The sequence below is a fragment of the Bison bison genome, unplaced genomic scaffold, assembly GCF_000754665.1.
Source record: "Bison bison bison isolate TAMUID 2011002044 unplaced genomic scaffold, Bison_UMD1.0 scf7180017864495, whole genome shotgun sequence".
In the NCBI taxonomy this organism is placed as follows: Eukaryota; Metazoa; Chordata; class Mammalia; order Artiodactyla; family Bovidae; genus Bison; species Bison bison.
Genome location: NW_011495054.1, coordinates 620837 through 626726, shown reverse-complemented (window position 1 = coordinate 626726; position 5890 = coordinate 620837).

Genomic DNA, 5890 nt, shown 5'->3' with positions numbered 1-5890 from the left:
CAGGTCAGGTGGTCTGGTATTCCCATCTCTTTCAGAATTTTCCACAGTTTATTGTGATCCACCAAGTCAGAGGCTTTGGCATAGTCAATAAAACAGAAATATATGTTTTTCTGGAACTCTCTTGCTTTTTCGATGATGCAGCGGATGTTGGCAATTTGATCTCTGCCTTTTCTAAAACCAGCTTGAACATCTGGAAGTTCACGGTTCATGTATTGCTGAAGCCTGGCTTGGAGAATTTTGAGCATTACTTTACTAGTAAGTGAGATGAGTGCAATTGTGCGGTAGTTTGAGCATTCTTTGGCATTGCCTTTCTTTGGGATTGGAATGAAAACTGACCTTTTCCAGTTTATGGGATGCTGAATGAATTTCCCTAAGTTCTGATGTGGACTTCTGACATGAGAAACTGGTTGTAGGGGACAATTACCCGAAAAGATCTGAGGACTTAATTTCATCAGTCAGTGAACTTGCCATGGTCACCAAATAAGATGGCCCTTCCCCCTATATAAACTCTTTGAATTGCCCTTTGAGATTTTTCCCTCCTTCAAGACCTTGCTCTTCATTTAAACATGATAAATTTCACCAGTATAAACATGTTCAAGAGAAAGACCCAGTTTGATTTTCTTCTGCCAGCCTCTTCCAAAGATAGTCCTTGAATCCCATTCTCTCATAAGAACAAGTCTTAAAAATAAACTAAGGCAGTAAGTGCTGTGTGTCCAAAGCCAAGTTGGTTTCAAAGCTGAGAATAATAAAATTCAGGGTTCCCGTTCCCTAATTCAACTTTAAGAGCAAATGTCGTTTGTTGTTAATTCTGCTTGCAACCTCTGATCCCACCATCTCCAGGACCTGATGTTTTATTAAAGCATTTCAAAGTCTGGTTCTGATTATACAAGAAAAGTTTGTGCCTGTGTTCATCAATGTCACAATTCACATGGAGATACCAGCCTATTTGCCATAATCCTCCAGAAGGTCTAAAATCAGGGTAGAGGATAAGAAGGGATTGATGTTATCTTTCCCTGATCATCTGTTCTTGAGAAATCAAAAGTCACAAGTTCTCCTGCTGCTGCTGCTAAGTTGCGTCAGTCGTGTCTGACTCTGTGTGACCCACAGACGGCAGCCCACCAGGCTCCCCCATCCCTAGGATTCTCTAGGCAAGAACACTGGAGTGTGTTGCCATTTCCTTCTCCAATGCATGAAAGTGAAAAGTGAAAGTGAAGTCGCTCAGTCGTGTCCGACTCTTTGCGACCCCATGGACCACAGCCTACGAGGCTCCTCTGTCCTACAGTGTTTTTATTTAGCCAGCAGTTTTGTTTTCTTTAATTAGTTGTCAAGGTTTAACATACAAAATTTTCACATACAAATCCAGGCTTTTGGTTTCTCTCGAAATTCGGAAGAGCTGGCAACATTTGCCTGCTGTCCCTCATGGCTCAGTACTGGTATAGTGGACACTTATGATCCTTTTGGCTGCCAGCATCTGAACCCCTTTCCTATCATTTAGGGATGTCACCAGTTCACAAGTCTTGGTGGGAGGCAGATGTCACTTCCCACTGCTGCTGCTGCTGCTGCTGCTAAGTCACTTCAGTCGTGTCCGACTCTGTGCGACCCCATAGACGGCAGCCCACCAGGCTCCCCCGTCCCTGGGATTCTCCAAGCAAGAACACTGGAGTGGGTTGCCATTTCCTTCTCCAATGCATGAAAGTGAAAAGTGAAAGTGAAGTCACTCAGTCGTGTCCAACTCTTAGCGACCCCATGGACTGCGGCCTACCCGACTCCTCTGTCCATGGATTTTCCAGGCAAGAGTACTGGAGTGGGGTGTCATTGCCTTCTCTGGCACTTCCCCACTACTCAAGCTATATACCTGGTACTCACTGGCACATGACCCAGGCCTGGCTAATTAGGCATCTCTCCCCAAAGTTTTGTTGTTGCTGTTGTTTTAAAACATTTTAGTCTGTACTAGGGTATAGCCTATTAACATTGTTGTGATAATTTCAGGTGAACAGCAAAGGGACTCAACCATGGGTCACTGGCTTTAGGAAGACTCCAGTACAGGAGAGAATTGGTGAATTCTTTCTGATATTAGAAATGGTGAAAGCAACATCCAGTGAGTAGGGGCAGTAGGGTCCAACGGTAAGCAGCAGAGTTTCCCTACTGTCTTGGCTCTGTGGAGTAATTTTGACCATGGTTCCAGTTCCATGGCCTGTCTTTGTTCCATTTTCCAAGTAGGGTTCTCCAGGATTTTACTGACTGTGAGCTATCCAATATTTCATTACTACAATCCTTTTCTGCTTATATCTTTTATCTACAAACTCTTCTCCCTTAGAGGCAGGGCATAGAGTCCACCCAAACTTTTTCCTTTATATATTAACTTTAGGCTGCTTATAAGATATGTAAGCTTGGAACTTAGGTCTTCTCTCTCACTTTCTCTTTGAAGTTATAGAATTTTGTCACTGGGAGAAAAGCTAAGGATCATCTAGTGCAACAGTGAGCAAAGTAAGGAGAAAAGTTTCCCAGAGGTGCCTTCCCCACCCACTGCCATTTCCTCTTACATCTCATTGGACGGAACTGGGTCACATGTTATGCTTTAAGCCAATCAGGGAACTAGGGTCACTGTGATTGGCTTAGCCTAAGGAAGTGGTCCAATTTTGGCTGAATATTAGAACAACTGAACAGTTTTTTAAGAGGCCAATGCCTGGTGGCACCCCCTAGGCCAAACTTAATTGATCTGATTGGATTTCTGGTATTGAAATTAAAAAAAAAAAAAAAATCCTGTCGTGCTTCTAATATCAACCCTCTTTCTAGTTCAGTCCCCCTAACTCCATCCATTTTTCAAATGCCAATACTGAGACCCAAAGAGATACTAAGTTGCCTAAAGGACTGTATCTTCAATTAATAGCAAAAATAGATACAAGCAAGACCACACACACATTTACTAAGAAATGACATTTACTAATTGTTTTTTCAAAATATGCATGTGAGTACCCATTCCTTAGAAAGAGAAGTCCTGAGGAGCTCAAGGACTGAGAAGCAGTAGAGTGTAAGACACTGTTTATCAAATTTGAACACATCAGAATCCTCTGGAGGGCTTGGTACAACAGGGAGCGCTGAGCCCACCCCCAGAGTATCAAATTCAGTGGTTTTGGTTGGGGAGAGGGGGTGGATAATTTGCTTTTCTAACAAGTTCCCAGGGGCTGCTACTGCTGGTCTGGCGACTACACTAGCTACTAGCAGAGTGGCTAAGACTTTTGGCTATAGAATCACACCAAGATCCAGTTCTGCCCCTTACACCAAGTCAGAACATGGGCAAGTTACTTAACATACCAATGAAATGGGGTCAATAATAACAGAAGGCTGGCCTTATGACAACAACTAAATATGAACTTAGAATGTAAAGCAATTAGAACAGTGTCTGGCCCACAGCAACTGCCTAATGAACATTAGCTATTATCATTCATTCCTTCCTTCATCAAACAATTATAAATTGAGTCTTTCCTTTGAGACATGCACTGTTTCAGGCACCAGGAGTACAGTGGTGAGGAAAGCAAAGCCTTGCCTTTCAATGAGGTTACAATGCACTGAGGAGGAGCATGATAGATGACCTTGTAAATATACAGTATAACACAGAGGAATTTTGCATTCCAAGCAAACAATATCAGCTGTACACAGAGCTTTATGAAAACTTGGTCCAACCTTGTTCACATTTTCCAGCTCAAGGAGGCGGTGGCGTTGTTTCTAATGCAAAAACCTCTTAGCAGCATGGCTCTTACCATGGCAGCTGAATAAAGCTCAGGTTATGGCTTTTCCAGTCAGGTTCTCCAGAGAAACAGAACCAGTAGTGTGTATGTTTGTGTGTAAAATTTAAATTTACACTTATTTTTAAAGTATGTTCAAATATAATTTGGGAATTCCCTGGCAGTCCAGTGGTTAGGACCCTCAGCTTCCACTGCACAGGGTACCGGCTTGATCCCTGGTTGGAGAACTAAGATCCCACAAGCCAAGTAACGTGCCAAAAAAAAAGTTTAAAAAAATGTGATTTATATTTATATTTATACTATATATTATATTTATGTAGATTTAAAAACACTCTATTTTAAATCACTAAAATGTACTACATGAATTAAAGGGCCAAAGGAATTGAAAAGAAAGCAAAACATGCACAAAATCCTGACCCTGAGCACCTTCTAACATTTTTGACAAATTCCAAGTCCATCAAGATCAAATCTTTGATATCGAGTGCTCTCACTTCTCCCATCCTCAGAAACAAGCAAAACAATAGCTCTAAGATGTATCATGAGAGACCAGGGTAGATGATAGAAATAACTTGCCTCCTCCCCCTGAATAGATCCAAGATTGTCACTTACGCCCCAAGGATTTCTCCCAAATAATGCTGCAGGCATAAGGATAAGACAAATTTGGCAATCAACTATTCTTACTTAACTCTATGTTTACTGGGTGAGGAACTCCATCAAAGCTATTAGAATTAATCAGCCAGTTCAATGAAGCTGCAGGATATAAAAATCAACATTTTATATACTAACAATGAACTATCAAAGAGAAACAGAGAATATAATCCCATTTGCAACTGCATAAAAAAATAATAGAAATGCATTTACAAGGAGATGAAAGATCAATACAGTGAACACAACACATTGAGAAAAGAAACTGAAGAAGACATATATAAGTTGAAAGATATTCTGAACTCACAAATTAGAAGAATATTCTTAGAAAGTGCATACAACCCAAGGCCATCTATAGATTCAACACAAGCCCTAGCAAAATTCCAATAATATTTTCCAAAAAAGTATAAAAAAAAACAGTCCTAAAATTTGTATGGAACCACAAAGGACCCTAAGAGAAGAACAAAGTTGACAGCATCACAATTCCTGATTTCAAACTTTATTACAAAGCTTTAATTATCAAAACACTATAGTACTGGCATAACAAAAAGACACACAGACCAATGGAACAGAATTGGCAGCCCAGAAAAAAACACATACATATATGATCAACTAATACTTGTCACCGTTAACTTCCAGATGTTCAAGCTGGTTTTAGAAAAGGCAGAGGAACCAGAGATCAAATTGCCAACATCCGCTGCATCATCGAAAAAGCAAGAGAGTTCCAGAAAAACATCTATTTCTGTTTTATTGACTATGCCAAAGCCTCTGACTGTGTGGATCACAATAAACTGTGGAAAATTCTGAAAGAGATGGGAATATCAGACCACCTGACCTGCCTCTTGAGAAACCTGTATGCAGGTCAGGAAGCAACAGTTAGAACTGGACATGGAACAACAGACTGGTTCCAAATAGGAAAAGGAGTACGTCAAGGCTGTATATTGTCACCCTGCTTATTTAACTTATATGCAGAGTACATCATGAGAAATGCTGGGCTGGAAGAAGCACAAGCTGGAATCAAGATTGCCGGGAGAAATATCAATAATCTCAGATATGCAGATGACACCACCCTTATGGCAGAGAGTGAAGAGGAACTAAAAAGCCTCTTGATGAAAGTGAAAGAGGAGAGTGAAAAAGTTGGTTTAAAGCTCAACATTCAGAAAACAAAGATCATGGCATCTGGTACCATCACTTCATGGCAAGTAGATGGGGAAACAGAGGAAACAGTGTCAGACTTTATTTTGGGGGGCTCCCAAATCACTGCAGATGGTGACTGCAGCCATGAAATTAAAAGATGCTTACTCCTTGGAAGGAAAGTTATGACCAGCCTAGATAGCATATTGAAAAGCAGAGTCATTACTTTGCCAACAAAGGTCTGTCTAGTCAAGGCTATGGTTTTTCCAGTGGTCATGTATGGATGTGAGAGTTGGACTGTGAAGAAGGCTGAGCACCGAAGAATTGATGCTTTTGAACTGTGGTGTTGGAGAAGACTCTTGAGA